General features: G+C 44.2%; 1 protein-coding gene across 1 annotated transcript in view; it reads right to left on the bottom strand.

Annotated features, from left to right (window-relative positions):
* LOC133478111 (chemokine-like protein TAFA-2) overlaps positions 1-17,161 on the bottom strand; it is an 89,598-nt gene extending 72,437 nt beyond the window's left edge. The window contains exon 1 of the mRNA XM_061773734.1: positions 16,670-17,161. The gene's annotated coding sequence lies outside the window, so the exon portion shown is untranslated. The remainder of the gene's footprint in view (positions 1-16,669) is intronic.
* Between the last annotated feature and the right edge of the window lie 3,918 nt (positions 17,162-21,079).

Below are 21,079 nucleotides of genomic sequence, written 5' to 3'. Positions count from 1 at the left end.
ACTTCCCCCTCCCAAAAAAGATGTAATGTGTTTTTGATAGATTGATATTGATATTGTACTTTATAAAAACATACATTCATCATAGGGTTGCACAATAAATCACATTTTAATTGAGATAGCGATTTTGGCTGCCACGATTAAGTGAGCCGGATTGTCGGTGATTTAAAATGCGGGCACCGCTGCTTATGACAAGTGCTTCATTTGCAGCAGTGCCCGCAACCTAGTCGGCCAGCCTGCGGGCGGCGAACGCATTGTTAAGGCTTCTTAAAGCTCCGGCACTGTGCTCAGGTGCCAACTTCAAACTAAAAGGCATTGATGTCCAATGTTGTAATATATGAAACTTATATCTTGAAATTGACCCTCTCAGCATGTTGGCAGAGAGGTGGCGTCTCACGGTAAGACACTATTACCAATTGTTGTAGCGGCTGCCTTCACTTCAATTTTTCGGCTAGCCTGAACGCAGTGTCAAAAAACGCTGGAAGTAAACAGAGAGGAAAATCCAAACTGCTGAGTTCTTTGCAGTTTGTGACCGTGCACGACTGACCAATGGTCAAGCAGAACAACAAAGACGTACCATCCTTGACAATTCACGATATATATATATATCATCGGTCATAGGTGTTAATGTGAGTGTGAATTCTTATTTGTCTATCGTATGTGCCCTGCGACTGACAATCCAGGATGTACCCCGGCTTTTGCTCAAAGCTGGGATAGACTCCAACTCACCCTAGAGCCTAAAGGGGATAAGCGGTAGAAAATGGAAAAACAATTGGATGACTGATCAATGAATGCGACCCCACAATAAGGCTGCACAGGTTGCTGTTGTTTGTTGAGTACTGAATCACATGAAGCCTAATACTGAACGAATATTTACATAAGTAGATGTAGTAATTGCAGTCCTGTGGGCTTGCCTGACAAACAGATGTGCCAGACATAAAAGAACTACCGGTTCCACTTAAAAGAACATAATCAAAGACGAAAAGATAAAAGTGCATACACAAACACGGCAAACAGTAGGACAGGCCTCGAGCTAAACAAGCGGGAGGAGTTCAACATATGAACGTGTGCGCGTGAGTGCATCCAGGCGTGTCTGTGTTCTCATTATACTTTGTCAACAGAGGCTTATCCTGTTATGTCGCCGCTCTTGGTCTTGATCGTCACCTTTCCGTACTATTCACTCCTGGCCACATAAACAGGTCTCCCAAAGAGCGGAGAACCTACACACACGCGCACGCACAAAACAGGACTTAATTATGCTGGGCCAATGGCTACAGTCATTACTGTGTAGTTGCTACCGATGAAGAAAACTGTGCTGTGTGTTGTCGACTTCTGGCAATCGGCTCCATTGAGCTGTCAGACGTAATGAGTCAGCCGCATCACGGCCGAAGCTCCACTGTCTCAATTGGTCCTTTATCATAACTGTCGGTGCTAGTAAGACCCCCTCCCGGCACCCACATGCCGGGCAATCCGGTCACCACAGATTCGTTAGCAGAAATGTTCTCAAATTTGAATTGCTGTTTTGAATAAAGACCTTGAGCACCAAGTCAGAAATGTGGTGCAATTAAGTTTTTAAGTGGATTGAAATATTCACTACAAGACATCTATGTACGCACTTGAACACATCTCAAACAGTATTACTTGACTCCACATGATAAACTATCACTTTACCACGACAATTGACTACAAACCTGACTAATGACTGTAATGAGCTGAAGATAGGAAAGGCTTTAACGGAACCAAGACTGAATGCACACAAATTCTCCCTAAGCGTATAAATGAGGCTGTGTTGAATGTAAAATAGCAATGTGTGATTTTAGCCGTTCTTCCATCCATCAATCCGTCGCGGGTGAGCTGCAACCGATCTCAGCTGACTTTGGGTGAGAGGCGGGGAACACCCTGGGCTGGTCGCCAGCGAATCCCCTCTGACAAGACGATAACCTCCAGCAAATATTATCACAGTTTCATGATATTGCACTTACAGCAGCAAAATGTATTTTTTTGATTTGATTTGAGCAATGAACAACTTTTTTTATATATTGAAGGGAATGTATTTTATTTTGATTAATTTCATTGATTTATTAGAATATTTGTTAAATTAGTAAGCGTGAAACATAAAGCATCCCAAAATTTGGACGGCATCGGACCTTTGAGGTTGTCGACTCCTGCCCTAACCCAATTCTGACATTGGCGTACGACTTTAACCTCCCAACAGTCATCACACTCAAACGCCAAGCACCTCAATGCACACTCCGATGTAAATTAATGAAACATTACTCTCCTGTTTCACCAGAGATGTTTGTCGCCTTATGTGGTGAAAGTGGGTCGGTCGGGGTCACTATGAATCTGTTGCTGAGCTGATCTTAGCCATGCTAGTTAGCCGTGTTATTTGCCTCGGTAACAAGCCTACAGTGTTTATTTCACCAATGCTCCACCCGGTTACACTCGTAGTTGGTGCAAAGACGGGGTTCTCATTTAAAAAAAAATACAAAAAAAAAACCTTATTCCACAGGGACAATACGATGGAAACATTTCGCGGCTCTGAAACCGTGACTTTTTAAAATGTGGAAGACCGTGACCCGGGCACAAACAAGCAACCTTTGAACTGTGAGGCAGAAGTGCAAAAAATTCACCATCCTTTTCCAATGGCAGCTTTGTAAACTACACAATAGTTCGTTCAAAATCACTTCCTCACAAACAACAGTATTCGAGACACAGTTTGGTGACACAGCTTGGAAAATAATGACACAAGATGATTTTGATGAGCTCAACTATAAATATTAATAGGAATAATAACCGAAATATAAGTCGAGTTCATATTAAAGAGAAAGACAGGCAGTCGGCTAAAGATGCACTATATGGCCATTATCTGTGCAAATGAAGGAAAACCGATAATGACAGCGCCCCGGAGTCACTGTGAGAGAGATGGATGGCTTTCAGCTCACGTAAACAGCAGTTCATCACTCATGTCAAAGAGAAACACACACACACACACACACACACACACACACACACAACTCATGCAGTGAGTATTCACATTGAATCATGCACTGTTCCTCGTTCTCTAATATTCTCGCCCTAATTAACCTTCTGTGAGTTCCACTTGCTCTTTCATGTGGCGGCACTGCAGTCTCATCGATAACCATGGGAAATACTTGTGAGCGCACACGCGAACACACACAAACACACGCGCAAACAATGTGTTTTCACAGAAATTCATTAGTAATCAAGACAGCCCATCTTAGATTAATGTTAAATAAAAAGCACCCGGCTTTGTCCACAACCACGTCATTTATAGCAGATTGAGTTTTTTGGGTGTCCCGCTATGTGTAATACATTGAAGTCACTTTGGCGTACAAGTGACCATTTCAGCCATTTAGAAGCACTGTACACAACTACTTTTGACCGTTTCAGCATTTTAGAAGCACTGTGCACAACTACACAAAAGTTATGATGATGAATGATGAACGACAGGTGTCCGGGCTCATCCGCCAATAGTATAAACCACTAAAGCAGGTGATCTGGGTACAAGGCAATGTACCATCAAAGTGATTTAGAGGTCGTTATTCGATGGTAACATGACTGATTACGTTTAACAGATTCAGATGCTTAGACAGTATTTACCTCTGCTAAATATTTTATTGTGGCTATGCACTGCCTTTAATTGTGATTATGTACTGATTATGTATTGCCTCTACCTCTTCCTGTCCTGCTGCTTTTCCACTGCACGTTACCTCCTCACCTTGCCATGTCTCTATTTCCTATTGATGCATTTCCATTGGCAGAATTGTGAGGTTTTGTTTCAAAATACCATCATTTCTCATGTTTAATACGCTCTCGAGAATAATGCGAATCCCAAAATCATGAATTCCCTTTTACCTATGTATAATACGCACCGTCAATTTGCTGGCATCCATGCTCAAAATATGAAGTATTATGTATTATTTGTATTTATTATTATTTTTTTCAAATAAATATTCTGGTCTGTGTGCATGCGCTGACATTCGTGTCGCATCCTCACCATGCATTTCTACTCAAATTCTCAGATTGGCAAAGAACAAAGACCGTGAGCATCTCCAATCAATGCTGAATGATGCGGTAAGTATAACATTTGAATAGTACTGTAGCATTTCCAATGACCACGGGAGACGCTAGGGTTTATTGTGAAACAGTAAAATACAGCTACTCCCAGAAACAACAGAACAAAACGTTACGAACGCAACAATTAGCTTGCCAGCTCCGACACTCTCTCTTGCGCTCTCTCTCTCTCTCTCTCTCTGTGTGTCTCTCATAGTACATAGTACAGAATTGTGGTTATATAGCGTTAAACTTTCTCCCCATTTCAGTTTTGCTGATTTTTTGGGGTGTGTTCGAAATGGGGCTCAGCGACATACTTGATGCCCCTCCCACACTACATAAGATGTTGAGGACCTTCATTTGCATCAGCGGGTATACGGCATAATCATGACGTGCAATTCGATACCGATGCGTACACCGCAACAATGCATCCCTTCATATTGTCCGCTGGCGTGGCCGCTTTAAAGTGCCTCAATGTCGGCTGTGAGTGCGTGCACATCGCGCAGAAGAAGGTGAATAGCGAGGAGGGGGGGGAATAAAATAGCCAGTGTGAGGACCAGGACTTCCGTCCGGCTGGCGTGGGTGCTTTAACGTGCCTCGTTGTCGGCAATGAGTGTGTGCATGTCTCACACAGAAATGCAGAAGTGGCAGGAGGCAAAAAAGAGAGCGCCCCTGGACGTGAGAGCCAGATTGTGGACAGGGGCGTCGTGATGGCATGGCCTCGTTGTCACCGAACTGTTTGATTTTTTAGGTTACTTAAGTACAGGTTTTTGGCAGGATTGTTAACAACAGTGTTACATGAGTGACAAATTTACAAGACATAGTTTTGTTTACTTTACAGAGACATTAATCTCTAATGGCCACATGACCAGAAATCAATGAAATTAGGCCGTTCTCCTCCATTGTAGTTTGTGAGCATTTCTAATTTCGACTGATGTGTTCAGTAAGGTGTGAACTATGTAACAGAGCCGAGGTGAGGCACGACTATGTAGTGGGAAAGCAGCATAAGATAGTAAGATTGTCGATTGTTGACAACTGATGCAAACGGATGGAAATGTTAAATACCAGTGAGATTAATTACCAACAGCTCGATGAATTAGTTAATAACTGCAACAATAATCATTAATTACATCGCATTTAAGTGATCCAGCTGTCACCACCTCATACCCTCCTCGGCAGAGGCAATAGTTCATACTGCTTGCTTGCATCAGACTGCTCACTGGAGTCCTCAACTTGTCCTCGTTGTGTAGGTAAAGGGAGACAGTGTGTGAGGCACAGAGAGGCTATAGGTAAACAGTGGTTCTGCATTTTTTTTTTTCCTGGGCTCTGTATACCAGGGTAATGGAGGCAGTAATGGAGCTTGTTCAGGCTCACGTAATCGAGGAGCCGCGAGCCCAGCAGCTGCCGCTGTTCTTCTCTGACACGGCGCTCTGTTCCACAGCAGGTGCTCCCGTTGTCGGCGCTGTCCCACGTGAGCCATTCGGGAGTAGAGCAATGCATGTTTTGCGTGTGCCTGTTTCCGGTAAGAAGTGAGTCTCGGAGAAAAGAAAAAAAAAACGTGCATATCTGTGTGCACACAGAGTGAGGTGTTTAAGCAGGAAACCGGTAAAGAATGTTGCAAAATAGATGTTTGGATGTTATAGCTCACCTTGGGGAAGTGGGATGAGAACGAACAGGGCGGGTGGCGAGGAATGAATTTACAGGACACGATCTCCCAGAAACAATATGGTGGTTACACACATTTAGAGTGGCGACACGCTCCCTCTGGGCTCCAGCACACGACACAGAGCTCCTGCCTACTGGAGATAGCCAATCAAATCCACAACACCCTTTTATAGGACACATGCTTTTTATTTATTATCATCTATCTGCTGTTACCCGCTTGTTTTCTATCCACTCTGTCAAGGTCTCCTTGTCACTCAGTCCCGTTTTCATTCTTGTCCTTTGTTCATTCTCTTCTTCACTCTTCCCGCCATGTGGCAAATGAAAAAGAAGTTGCCTTTTATAATATGACACATTTCTTCTGGTCGCTCTATTTGTCTCATGTTCTCTGTCTCGCTTTCTCAATCGTTCACTGGACAGGAGCTTTGACATTATCCCCACGGCCCACAGGGCTTATTGGTAGAAGAGCAGAATGGAAGACGTTACATGCAAGAAGAAAAGGGTCTGTTAAATGTCTCTGATGAGACGTACAGAAGTTGGGAACGCTGCCGCCTCGTGTCTTTTTGGGTTCTGGCAATGTGCAATATTGATACATGAATGTAAATTTCTTAGAATCCAGGTGGACATTTGACCACATTTCATGGGTCAACTATGGGGAAAATGAGTGATCCGTTAATCAATTCATAATTTTTCCAAAATATATTTAAAGGGGTCTCAGAGTCAGCTGAGATGGGTTCCAGCACGCCTGCGACCCTAGTGAGGGAGGATAAGCGGTGTGTGTCATTCTGACCAGGATAATGCTGAGTATGTGTGTGTGAATATAGTTCAACTTCCAATTGCTGACCGTCATGTTGTTCTTTTCTTTTCTTTGACCGCAAACGAGTTCAGAGTGAGTCAACAGTGCCTCTGCTGGCTGCAGCCAAGTATTGCACTGCATTTTGCCCCGTTTGCTTCAAGCCACGATGAATCCAGACGTTTTGACAATCGGTTAGTTATTATTAGGGCTGCACGATGTATAGTTTGAGCATGTGCGCACGCACATACAGTGAATAGCTTGACACAGATAGCAAAACATTTTCCAAATAAGAGGTAAAATATTCTTGCTTATTTGTCACTCCCAGCTGTAGTTTACTGTAAAACTGTCTTGTAAAACAAACAAATGAATGTCCGCTAGCTAAGTGGTAGCGTACAGTGGTCAGAAAAGATAGACACGCTAATAAGATTAGGTTAGAGTGTTACGGTAACCCTAAAAACAACACACGGAGCAGTCCAGACTGTTGCATACGTATCTTCTTGTACGGTATTAAGCACACGGATAGCAATTTCACGCCTGCATTTAAGGTACAATATTGCTCTTCAGAATGCAACAAACAAATGCATAATAAAATAGCGTGCACCGAGCAGCTTTTTTTCCTCTCTTTTTTTGAAACAATATAGTGTTTATTTCACCAAATTCAAATACAAATGACTTTGTATACTTCTGTGCTCTCTTGAGCTTAGTTGGTTTTATTTTATTTGTTGTAGTTTATTATTTTAATGATACTATAAACTGTCCAAACAATACATAGAGGGAATAAAGAGAATTGTATGCTGGTTTTCACGTCACGAGTACATTATCCTGTATTTTTCCACATCGCAATATACTGTATGTGACAGGGGTATAAAAAAATCACAATGTCATTTTTCCCTATATCGTGCATTCCTAGTTATTATTAGCATTTAGAATAAAAATACAAAATACTCCCTTTGAAATATACCACCCCTCCTCTGGAGCCAGGCCTGGAGGTGGGGCTTGAAGGCGAGCGCCTGGTGGCCGGGCCTGCATCCATGGGGCCCGGCCGGGCATAGCCCGAAAGGGTAACGTGGGGTCCCCCTTCACCACCTGTGGGAGGGGCCACAGGGCTCGGGTGCAGTGCGAGCTGGGCGGTGGCCGAAGGCGGGGACCTTGGCGATCCGATCCCCGGCTACAGAAGCTGGCTCTAGGGACGTGGAATGTCACCTCTCTGGCAAGGAAGGAGCCCGAGCTGGTGTGTGAGGTCAAGAATTTCCGACGAGATATAGTCGGACTCGCCTCCACACACAGCTTGGTCTCCGGTACCAGTCCTCTCGAGAGGGGTTGGACTCTCTTCCAATCTGGCGTTGTCCACGGTGAGAGGCGCTGAGCAGGTGTGGGTTTACTTATTGCCCCCCGGTTTGGCGCCTGTACGTTGGGGTTCACCCCGGTGGACGAGAGGGTAGCCTCCCTCCGCCTTCGGGTGGGGGGACGTGTCCTGACTGTTATTTGTGCCTATGCGCCAAACAGCAGTTCAGAGTACCCACCCTTTTTGGAGTCCTTGGAGGGGGGTGCTGGAGAGCGCTCCCGCTGGGGACTCCCTCGTTCTGCTGGGGGACTTCAATGCTCACGTGGGCAATGACAGTGAGACCTGGAAGGGCGTGATTGGGAGGAACGTCCCCGTCCCCCCCCGTCATTATTTTACATGACCACATTTACTGGCAGGTGTATTTTTACCTCAGAGGTTGGACTAGACCCCTTCCTTCATTACCATCCATCCATATGTAGTGTACTGACTAAAATGTGTTGAACTGTATTTGTTTGAATTGCTGTTGTGAAAACTAGTTAAAAGTTTGTTTGGTTCTTTGTGTGGATGGATACTGGGGTTTCCTGCGTCCCGAGGGGTCTGTGAACATTTCAGGTTTTTTTTTGTTTTAATGATTGATTGAAGGGGTGGTGGTCCAATGGGATTGGGGGAAGGAGGTGAGTCGTGAAGAGGAAGAGCGGGAGAGGCGGGACGAGAGGGAGAGAGTTTTTTTGGCGGGGGTTTTTGGACACGAACGGATGCTTGGACTGTTTTTGGAAACGAACGGATGCTTGGACTGTTTTTGGACACGAACGGATTCTTGGACTGTTTTGAACGCGAACGGATTTACTATTTCAAAGCCACGGGTCCTGCCTGCTCAACGCCACCGGGCTGCCGCTTCGACGCTACGGGATCCAGTCGCTGTGCCTACTGAAGCGTTTTGAGGGCTCGTTCCTACGACAATCGGTTTGGGTTTTTCCCCCCAGTGAACTGAGGGTTCAACGGTTTTGTGAGTACTGCCCAGTGAGGGCTACATGTGGGGGCTCGTCCGGGATCGTTATTGTTCACTAGTGTATTGGTGAGCAAAGAGGAAAAAAAAAAAAAGGAAGAAATTCGGTCAATGTTGACCGGGGTTGTAATAGTACTGTAATCACAATACTGAGTGTGTTTTGTGTGACTGGTTTTGAAAAAAAAAAAAAAAACTCAAAACAAAACATGGAGTCCGAACAAATAATCAAATGGTGTGACGACAAAGGTATTGATGTTAAGAAATCTATTGTGCTTAGCGGGGTTTCTCTTGATGTTACTGATGAGAACATTTATAAGGTACTTGATGAAGTTAAAATTTTTGGTCGCACTAAAATCAGAGGACGGTGTCTAACACGCACAAACAACAATCAGTCCGTATTAGTTGAGACCACAGATGACATGACTAAAACTGACTTACCTGAACAGTTGGTTGCTGGGGACCCGTCAGACTTGTGGGTAGTAAGTGTCCCTGATTTTCAGACTTTCCATGTGACTAGTGACAAAAGAGGTTTCCAATCCAAGCTAGTATCATTCTTAGCCAGTGAAGGAAAGACTTTAGATGATGTGACAGGTTTGCTTAAGACCACGCCTGCCCCACCCACTGTTCCTGACTTGAACACAGAGCTTGTCAATGCCATCTCTTTGCTTGTGGAAAAATGTCAAGCCCCGCCTATGGACGGACAATGCTATCGAAAACTTCGCTTCTTCTCGGGCATAAAGCCAACGCTACCTGGAGAAGAGGAGTATGACTCTTGGGCGGAACAGACCACCCACCTGCTAGATGAGTGGCAATGTTCTGATGTTGTCAAGAAACAGAGAATCGCTGAAAGTCTCAAAGGGCCTGCAGCAGATATTGTCCGGGGTTTAAGAGCCACTAACCCCAGTGCCACTGCCAATGAGTATCTTAAGGCCCTAGAAACAGCTTTTGGGACCACAGATAGTGCAGCTGATCTCATGGTAAAGTTCCGTAACACACTCCAGCAAGAAACTGAGAAGTTGTCAGGATACTTACTCAGGTTAGACAAACTGCTGCACGCTGTTCATCGGAAAGGTGGGATCGACGTCACTGACATGAACAGGACACGCATCGAGCAAATTGCTAGAGGTGCACTCACTCATGATTTTGCTGCACTTCGTATAAGGATGACTTACAAGCTAAAGCCCGCTCCAAGCTTCACAGAGCTCCTTCGTGAGGTAAGAGAAGAAGAGGGGATGGTTCTTGAAAGAGAAAGAGTGAAGAATGTTGTTTCTTCATCTGCGGTTAAGTGTGCAGGTTGTGCTACGGCGTCAGTGGTGTCAAAACAACCAGAGTCTGCACCATCAGTAGCTGTTGGAGTGGAGACCGACCATGCCATAGAGAGTCTGAAGAAGGAAATTCAGGGGCTTAAAAGTGATATTGCACGTCTGCTATCTGTCTCTGTCGCTACATCAGAAAGTCCACCACAGCATCCAATCCAGAACCACACTCAAAAAGCTGCTGTAAAATATGCAAGTGGGAAAGAGAGAACTCCCAGATTTCAATATGGTGCAGATGTTTTTTGCTACAAATGTGGTGAAGATGGTCATTTTCAGCGGGAGTGTGAAAACCCAGAGAATCTCCGAAAAGTAAATAAGCGTCTCCTGAAAGCAAAACAGCTGATGGGAAACTTCCCAGGAGCTCAGTAAAGGAACGGCCTGATGCTCTGGAGAGAACACGTTCCACAAAGTGTGATACGCTAAAAGAAAGCAAGGCTGATTTGCCAGAGGGTTTAATTGGACCTAGTTCTGTTGTTCCTGTACAAGTTGAGGGCATTTACGCCAAAGCTTTGCTTGATAGTGGGTCCCAAGTTACCCTGCTGTACCGCTCCTTTTATGACAAGTATCTGAAACACCTGCCCTTGACCCCTATTGAGTGCTTGGAGATTTGGGGCCTCAGTGTAGACCGATATCCATATGATGGTTATATGTGTTTGAAACTTGAGTTTGCTGGAGATGTAGTGGGTGTAGCTAAGACCATAGAAACACTTGTGCTTGTGTGTCCAGACCCAGTCATGAAAGGTGAGATTTCTATTGTGGTTGGCACAAACACTTCCATAGTTCGGAGCCTATTTCATTCCTGCAAGACACAAAACGGAGATAATTTCTTACATAACATGTCTGTTCACCCCTCAATAAAAGAGGCTTATGAGAAGTTTCGGAGCACCCCAGATGACACAGCTGACCTAAAAAGAGGAACAGTCTGGTTCACTCGAGAGAAGCCCTTAGTCCTGTCTCCTGGGGGCGTTGCAAAAGTGGTTGGCATGCCAAAATTTGTGGGGGGGTTTTCTGGTCAGGCTGTTCTTGTAGAACGCCCAGAGGAGGGTTACTTCCCTGAAGAACTGTTAGTGATGCCCGTTGTTGATAAAGCAAGTGCTGTTCATTGTCGTCGTATCACAGTAACTTTGAGAAATGTATCAAATCATTCTGTGACATTGAAACGTGGTATGCAAATTGCTCATTTGCACAGGGTGGATGTAATAAATGCAGTCCCTGAAAAGAAGTCCTCTAAGCCGTCCACATCTCAACTATCCCCTTCGTCTTTCAACTTCGCAGATTCTCCTGTGCCTCCTGAGTGGAAGGAGAGGCTGTGTCAAAGAATGATGGAAAGGAAAGAGGTTTTCTCCTGTAGTGAGTTTGACGTTGGTTGTGCAAAGAGCACACAACACAGCATTCGAGTGACGGAGGACAAACCATTCAGAGAACGCTCTAGACGCTTACCTCCAAAGGATTTGGAGGATGTGAGAAAACATTTAAATGATTTGAAAGAAGCTGGAATAATTTCAGAGTCTAGAAGCCCCTATGCGTCACCTATCGTTGTGGTCCGAAAGAAAAATGGGACCATACGTATGTGCGTGGATTACAGGACATTAAACAGGAGAACAATTCCTGACCAGTATACAGTCCCACGTGTGGAGGATGCCCTGACATGCCTGAGTGGTAGCAAATGGTTCAGCGTGCTTGATCTCCGAAGTGGCTACTATCAGATCCCTTTATGTGATGCTGACAAAGAAAAAACGGCATTTACCTGTCCGGCAGGATTTTATCAATTTGAGAGAATGCCACAAGGCATCTGCGGAGCACCAGCCACGTTTCAGCGTATCATGGAAAGGACGGTTGGTGATATGAATCTGCTGGAAGTGTTAGTGTACCTTGATGATGTCATTGTTTTCGGGAGAACAATGGAGGAACATGAGCAGCGCCTTCTTAAAGTGCTTGACAGATTAAAGGAAGAGGGACTTAAATTATCTTTGGATAAATGTCAGTTCTGCTGTCCCTCTGTAACCTATCTTGGGCATGTCGTTTCTAGCAATGGCATTGCTACTGATCCTTCAAAGATCGAAGCTGTGAAGTCGTGGCCACGCCCAGAGAACATCACTGCTCTCCGTTCATTTCTTGGGTTTTGCGGATACTACCGACGGTTTGTGAAAGACTTTTCCAGAGTCTGTCATCCGCTCAATCAGCTACTGCAGGGCTGCATTGTGACTGGAAGGCCAGGAGGAAAGACTAAAATGGAAAAGAACAACAAAGAGAAAGAGAACTCAAAAACAGAGTGGTACCACCCCTCAGAGCCGTTTGGGGCAAGGTGGAATGAAGACTGTGAGAAAGCTTTTGAGAAATTAAAGGTCAGTCTTACAGAATCACCTGTCCTAGCAATCGCAAACCCAAATCTGGCTTATGTTCTGCATGTTGATGCAAGTAGAGAAGGTTTAGGAGGTGTCCTCTATCAGGACCAAGGAGAAGGTTTGCGTCCGGTTGCATTTGTAAGTAGGAGCCTCTCTCCGTCAGAAAAAAATTATCCCACGCATAAACTTGAATTTCTGGCTTTAAAATGGGCTGTCACTACCAAGCTGCATGATTATCTCTATGGAGTCAAGTTTGAGGTTCACACAGACAATAACCCGTTAACATATGTCTTAAGCACTGCTAAGTTGGACGCAACAGGACATAGATGGTTAGCGGAGCTATCAATGTATGATTTCAGCCTGAAATATCGCTCTGGAAAACAAAACATTGATGCAGATGCCTTGTCACGGCGTCCTCATGCTGACAGCGATGTGTCTGGTGAAGAGGAAGTGTCCATGTCTCCTACCAGCGTCCAAGCTGTCTGTCACATGTCGTCAATTAGAACACCTTATCCTCACCGTTGCAGAGCTGTGGATCTCCTGGGCTCATCCAAGCATGCTGTACCTAGAGCTTATTGTAGTGTGTTATCTGTAAGCACTCAGCCACTGCCCCAAATGTCTTTAGCTGACATCTCACATTCTCAGCAGGAAGACCCATGCATCGGAGAAGTGTGGTGTGCTGTTGTGCAGAACTTTGCGGACCGGGCTAACAAACGAAAACATCCGGATGTGTCATTGTTGTTAAAAGAGTGGGAAAAGTTAAAGGTCAAGGACTCTGTACTGTACCGAATCAGTAAGCCTCCCAACAAACCAGTTCGACAACAACTCTTACTCCCACAGAAGTTCCGAGAAACTGTTCTTCAGTCTTTGCATGACCAGTCAGGTCACCTTGGGTTTGACAAAACCTATGGGTTGGTGCGAGAGAGATTTTACTGGCCTCGTATGAAAACACAGGTTGAGACGTATTGTAAAAATTGTCCAAGGTGTATTCAGAGAAAAACGCTGCCCAAGAGAGCTGCTGGGTTGTCACATCTTACCAGTGAGGGGCCGATGGATCTTGTCTGTATGGATTTCTTGACAATTGAGCCTGACTCCAGAAACATTTGTAATGTTCTTGTAATTACAGATCACTACACACGTTATGCTCAAGCTTTTGCGACTAAGGATCAAAAGGCGTCAACAGTTGCTAAGGTCCTGTGGGAACAATATTTTGTCCACTATGGTCTACCGAAGCGAGTACACTCGGATCAAGGCAGAGATTTCGAGAGCCGCCTCATTCATGAACTGTTGAGTATGCTTGGTATAAAGAAGTCTAGAACCACACCCTACCACCCGCAGGGTGACCCGCAACCTGAGCGTTTCAATAGAACTCTTCTCAACATGCTCGGTACTCTTGATGCGCAGGACAAAAGTAAATGGAGTAAATACATCAGTCAGCTGGTGCATGCATACAACTGCACGCTAAATGAGTCAACAGGCCACTCGCCATATCTTCTCATGTTCGGTCGAGAGGCTAGACTGCCAGTAGATGTGGCATTTGGAGTCTCAAGTGATGGTACATCCACCAAGTCCTATCTGAAATACGTCAAAAACATGAAACGAGAATTACAGACTGCCTACCAGCTCGCCGAGAGCATGGCTAGAAAAAAAAATGAAGGGAACAAACAACGCTACGATCAGAGAGTTCGTTTCTGTCCATTAGTCTCTGGTGACAGGGTGTTAATCAGAAATCTTGGACTGCAAGGAAAACACAAGCTAGCTGATCGTTGGAAAGCTACACCATACGTTGTGGAGAGTCAACTCCCTGGTTTGCCTGTGTTCAAGTTGAAGCCAGAGAACGGACAAGGCTCTAACAAAGTATTGCACCGAAATCACATTCTGCCCATTGGACAGGAAGTGAAATTGAATGTGGAAAAGAACGAAGATACACTTCAACGCAAACGGAGAGCCAGCAAAAGACTCAAAGCAAAGAGGGCTGAAAACTGTAATCTTTCTGGTGTACCAGCGCTTGATCATGTTGAAAAGATTGAGTCTGCATCTGACTCAGAAGAGGATGAAATGGGTGTGTGGTATGATTATCACTCCATATGTGAGTCAAGACAACCGGAAGCTCAGGAAACTGTTCAATCAGAACCTGTCAGCATGGATTTGGATCAAGTTGTCCCTCCAATTAACCAAGAGATGGATGAGGTTACAGTTGAGGCATCTGCGGCAACAGATGACGATGGATCCGTAGTGCAAGATGAGACTTTTGAAAGTACTGGTGATACTGGAAGGGACACTGAAGCACAGACATTCGATGTAACGACTGCGAGACAAGACAGTGTTACAGAGAGTTCAGACGAGGCACGACGGCCTCAAAGACTGAAAAGGGTTCCTACCCGACTAACCTATGACTTGTTAGGGAGTCCAAGCTCTGTGGCAGTTAGTACTCATACTGTCTCTCTAGCTAAGGTTGATGATAAGACATATGGCTTATCTCCATCACCTTTGAGGTACAAGAGCATTTTTTATAAGTGGATTGGTTTGAGAGGGGAGTGTTTATCCTGTTCATAAAAGTTTATGTTGTTATACATGTCATGAGGGCATGACAAAATTTTTTTTGTGGGGGGAGAGTGTAGTGTACTGACTAAAATGTGTTGAACTGTATTTGTTTGAATTGCTGTTGTGAAAACTAGTTAAAAGTTTGTTTGGTTCTTTGTGTGGATGGATACTGGGGTTTCCTGCGTCCCGAGGGGTCTGTGAACATTTCAGGTTTTTTTTTGTTTTAATGATTGATTGAAGGGGTGGTGGTCCAATGGGATTGGGGGAAGGAGGTGAGTCGTGAAGAGGAAGAGCGGGAGAGGCGGGACGAGAGGGAGAGAGTTTTTTTGGCGGGGGTTTTTGGACACGAACGGATGCTTGGACTGTTTTTGGAAACGAACGGATGCTTGGACTGTTTTTGGACACGAACGGATTCTTGGACTGTTTTGAACGCGAACGGATTTACTATTTCAAAGCCACGGGTCCTGCCTGCTCAACGCCACCGGGCTGCCGCTTCGACGCTACGGGATCCAGTCGCTGTGCCTACTGAAGCGTTTTGAGGGCTCGTTCCTACGACAATCGGTTTGGGTTTTTCCCCCCAGTGAACTGAGGGTTCAACGGTTTTGTGAGTACTGCCCAGTGAGGGCTACACATACATTGTATATGGGCTGCAGCCTATCCCAGCTGATTTTGGCAGAGAGGTGGGGTACACCCTGGACTGGTTGCCATTAGTCGCAGGGCACCTATAGACAAACAACCATGCAAATTCATACCTACAGACAATTAAGAGTCTTCAATTAACCTTACATGCATGTTTTTGGAAAGTGGGAGGAATCTTAGAACTGTGAAGCAGACGTGCTGCCCTTTATTACAAATGAATCTCATTGTTTTACTCTCATCTACACATTAAGGACAATTAGCGTTGTATCTTTATAAATGCCGGAATAAGAGAATACCTCTGTTGAAGCACGATGCCCTGACCTCATTCCTTCCAAACACCTTTTGGGTGAACTCGAAGACACATCAGTGACGTCAGAGCTCACAGATGTTCTTTTGGATGAATGAACAAATATTCTTCCACAAGAATAAAAGCTGTTTCAGTGAGAGACCGATTCCACTCTCGAAACTCATTTTCCGTTGGTCTCATGCAGGTGTCCAAACACCACCTCGTGTATTTTAAATGGCAGACAATTGGGAGAATTTAGAATGCGCTTTGAAATATAAACAACACAGACCCCAACTTTCTCTCACTAAAAACAAGCAATGAACAAGGTGCCATACAAGCAGTCTACGTGACCCGTTGTGTGTGTGTGTGTGTGTGTGTGTGTGTTTGCGTGCGCGCGCGTGCGTGCGCTGGGGCAGGATGTGCCCGAAACTGCAATCGTTAATATTTGCAATACAGTCACAAGCATGAATGATGACAACAAATGAAAGAATAGCAGGCTGTTTTGCACCTTGCTTTGCAGCGTCGCAAAATTCAACCGATAAGATGCTCCTAATCCAATATGAGCATTAATTGATTTTCCAATTCAACTCGAGAGGCAGGATGTTTGTGAACTTTTTTGGGGTCACTTTTCCCTTATGAATGTGTCATCAAGCCCACCGCCCAAATAATAGCGCTTCTTGCTGCGTGCATGCAAGTGCGCGGAACGTCATCAATACCTGTTGGTCCGGTGTGGTCTGGTTCCGTTAGCCCTAAGAGCAGACTTAAATCCTCATAGCCGCTCCGCGGTCCGCGACGAGAGAAGGTCTCTCATCCCCTCTCCGCGATCATTTTCACGGCTTCTGGGGCTCGCCCGACGTGGTAAAGTTGCACCATAAACATCCGACGAACGCGGCACCACACTGGAATTCCCGTTTGCCCTCCGCAGAAAAAGGTGCACTGAAAGTTTTGCGCCTGTCTCCCCTTTTTTGGCACAGGGCTGGCAGCGAGGAAAAAAAACCAAAAAAACTTAGTTGTGGAGCCCGACGGCAAACATGGCCCAAAAATCCAAGTTAAAGCCGCTCGTCAGGCTTTGCTGTGTCCAGAATCCTTTCTTTGCGTGGTGGAAACGAAGAGGACGTGCCGGGCCAGATGTGCGCTGCTATTAGAATGAGACAGACGCTTGCTTGGTCGCTCCGCACCCTCCCGGCCTGCCCTCCTGCAGGACGAGCGAGCCACTGTGCGTGACCGTCTGTCGTCGAGTCTCGGAAGTGGAGCAGCGCCGTTTAGCGGTTTGATGAGGAAACAGCTGACCAGAGTCAATGTGAAAGGACATTTCAACCTCCCCAATGAAATTCATGAAAATTCCATTCATTTGTTTGTTCGTGCAACGCAAAAAAAAAAAAAAAAAAAAACACGCGCACATTTTTGAACTAATTTTTACTAAGCAAAATAGCACTCTGAACTATTGTACAGTAAAAAAAAAAAAACAATGCAATAATGACATGATTAAATGTAAAGAATTAAACAGTTTTTGCAACATGCTTTTAATTCATACCACTCTATGCGGAATGTCACGTGACCAAACCCGGAAAAACAAGCTGACTTTCTGTGCGTGCTAGCCTCATGACCATGACTACGCTTTGATGACGATTGTTTGAAGCTGAAATTGCTAAAAAAATATTTTTTTTTTAATATATACATATATATATATATATATATATATATATATATATATATATATATATATATATATATATATATATATATTGTGTCTTCGGCCAAATGTTGAATACATATATATATATATTTTATTATTTATTTATTTATTTAAGTAGGTAGCACATACTGTATATATCAGTTGTGTAAAGATTTATATTTATTTATATAGTTCTATGACTAAAAATTAAATACAAATACATTTTCGAAAAACAATTTTAGGAAAGCAGATAAATAAAGGCAACACATATTACAGGACTCTTAACTCATTCACTCCCAGACTTCCCAGTTAACATGGATATTTGACTTCTCAAGCCGTCAATGGCAGTGAATAAATAATGTAAATCCTTGGTGGGCCAGATCTAAGAATTGAGCAGGGCGTTTGTGACCCCCGGAACATACTTGGCCCACACCTGCTCTGTGTACTAGTATCATAGATACGGTACTTGCGATATGTTTGCCCCACTCCTTGTCTTTTTAATAGTGTACCATGTAAGTGAAGTGCTCCAAATATATTGGACCCTCCTACGTATGAGTGGCAACATGCAGTATTTGGAGCACTTCACTTACACGGTAAACAATTTAGTAGAAAATTGCAAGGATTCTCAACATGTGCTTCCCTCCCACAATAAAGAAAAGTACTTATTAGGTTAATTGTAGACTCTATACAGCATGTAGGTGTGAATAAGAATAATGATCTGCCTTTAAAAATCAACACTATTGCTTGGCAACATCACAAATACAATATACTGCATACAGTCTAAGTCTTAACCATCACAATTTTGGATATGACCTCTTTACCCAGTCCTAAACCTCATTCTAATAATAGCTGGAATGCAATGTCTTATCCCTCAAAATGTCATTTCATAATGCAGAAATGTTCCTCTTGTCTTCGCTGTGGGAAGTTTAAATTAAATTGAATGCACTTTGACCAAGCTATAAATATATACCAGTCAAATAAGGCAAGGGGTGCATGGAGGTGACCGTCACCATGGCCGCGCGTGTGTGTGTGTGTGTGTGTGTGTGTGTGTGTGTAGGTTTTAGTCACTGACCAAAGAAGTTTCCAACTTACTTGCTCCAGCTCCACTCAGTCTAGTTTGTTTAATAATGCTGCCCTATAACCTTTGAGACAGCTATAGGTACGGTATATGGCGCACTGATTCTCAACTGGTGGGTCGGGACCCAAAAGTGCGTTGTGGATTCATGGGTCGCACATAGGTCGTAACAAATTACAGGAGGTCCTTAGTTTATGGTAGTACTGATACACAGCACAACATACTGTTTTTTATACAAATGCCCGATTTACTGTAAATATGACTTTATTATTGTGGTAGTGTAAGTTAGTGATAGACTATGACACGTTTCGGTTCATGTACAAATTTGGAGGAGCGGAACTCCATTGGCATCCAAGGATGCCATTTCCAGTCAAATATTTTATTTGCCTTTTATTTGAAAAATAACAATATTTTAACAAGCATGAGTCAGAAAGATACATATTCCGACATGGAACATATGAGCTAAGGGACTTTCCTAATTAGAAGCGATCCATGCCAAGATACAAGTGCAATTTTGTGGCCCTATTTTGTGTAATTGTGACAATGAATTTTTACTGTATTCCTTTATGCGAATGCAGTTTGTCATGTTCATTTTCAGTTTCGCAATGGGGTGCTCTGAAAGCGACTATGAAAAAAGGGGTGAACTTCCTAAAACACACGCACAAAAGCACACACATGTACACCATCTACTCAATGAATCAAAGTAGCAAATTTCTACAGTGTAATTGAGAGGGTGTGTGCGTGTGTGTGTGTGTGTGTGTGTGCAGGGGGTGCCCTAACTGAGGTGATGATAAATGGCTGCACACACGGATGGCAGAGTAATTGATCCATATTGAGCGTGTGATTGTGAGTGCGTGTACGTAAGGAGGTCTAGTGCCACTCATATATCATCGCAGCCAGTGAGCTAATCTGTTACTCTGTCAGAGAGTTCATATTACTGATCTCCTTTCTGTCCTCCTCTTCTCCACTCTCCACTCTCTTCTGTTTTCACTTGTCCATCTCTGATCCATCACTGTTATCTTCTCAATAAATCCAAGCCATCATCGTGGCTTTCTCTTTCAAGTAGGTCTGGTGGATAACCCACCCGTGGCGTGGGATTTGTCTTGTGCTCTGTTCACTGGCAGAACACTTACAGTCGGCATGCGGACCTCAAGATAACAGACACGTGCTTGGAAGAGCCCGCTGCTACTTGGAAGCCCTCAAAAATCATCCCTACTCCTTTGGGATCAGTGGCATTTGCACACATACACCCTCACCCACTCATTTGTGAACACACTCCAGTTGGTGGCCTCCCTGTGACACACAGAGGGATTTAGACGTGCCAATCGCAGACCCTTAGTGGATTTCTGTAACCGAAAAGATAGACCATTCCCTCAGAGAGGAGCTTTGCAGACCACATGACCGCATTAGTCATGCATAAATAAACGTAACACCAACAAGGCCGAGTGGAAATATTAATAGAGTAGGTCAGAGTCGTCTGATCACTTTTGTTTGACAAATATTTCCTTTGGTTGCGGAAGTGAACTGAAAAACAACTCAATCCTGCTGGACCCTGAGATAATCCCTCCAAACATTGGCCACATGGTGCACACTTATGATCATCTGAGGTGTTAATGACTCTGTAAAGTGAATTCAGAAATGTGTTTCTACATACATTATATACAGTCTGTTTGAAGATAATTGCTGAAAACGTGCAAAGACTGAGAATTATGTGGGACTCAACTGTGGCGATATAGCGTTAAAACAGTTTTTCACCAGTTCTTTTTTCCTGATTTTTCGGGGGGCATGGCTAAAATGCGTGACACACTTTGGAGTCCGGCATGAATCACCCCTCATGAACCCCATTCTTGTTCAATGTTTTATGGGTAGTAGATTTGTCAACAGAGATGTTAACCAATTAACCAATTAGTGCTATGGCCGGAACGAGTCAACGTTCAGTGATTTCCAGAACAAAGTCCGTTCTGTAACATTTGGCAGCTCTGCATTTAGTATGATTCAGGACAGGCTCTTTCTACGAAACACTTGGAATGTTTTTGAATGCTATGTGGCTCAGAGTACATCACCTCATTGGAAATTCACACACACACACACACACTACTTACAAGTACACTTCAATTTTGCCCAGCCAGGCAGTCACACCAACATTAGCATATGAAAGACAGCAGCTGGAAGGTGTATCTGTCAGTGTTGTTGTTGTTGTTGTTCCTTGTTGTGCTATCCATTCAGATGGCAGCTCCTCTGTTCTTGCTGAACTAACGCTCCCACTTGCATTTCCTCCAGTCTTTCTGGGAGTCTCCCGCCACCCGTCAATCACGCTTTGGCTTTGGCCCCCATGCAGTGTGTGGCTCATCGTCCCCCACGGGGAATGTAAGGCAC

This window comes from Phyllopteryx taeniolatus, chromosome 1 (assembly GCF_024500385.1).
Source record: "Phyllopteryx taeniolatus isolate TA_2022b chromosome 1, UOR_Ptae_1.2, whole genome shotgun sequence".
NCBI classification, from domain to species: Eukaryota; Metazoa; Chordata; class Actinopteri; order Syngnathiformes; family Syngnathidae; genus Phyllopteryx; species Phyllopteryx taeniolatus.
The sequence above is the reverse complement of the archived record's forward strand: the minus strand, read 5'-3'. Positions and strand labels throughout refer to the sequence as shown.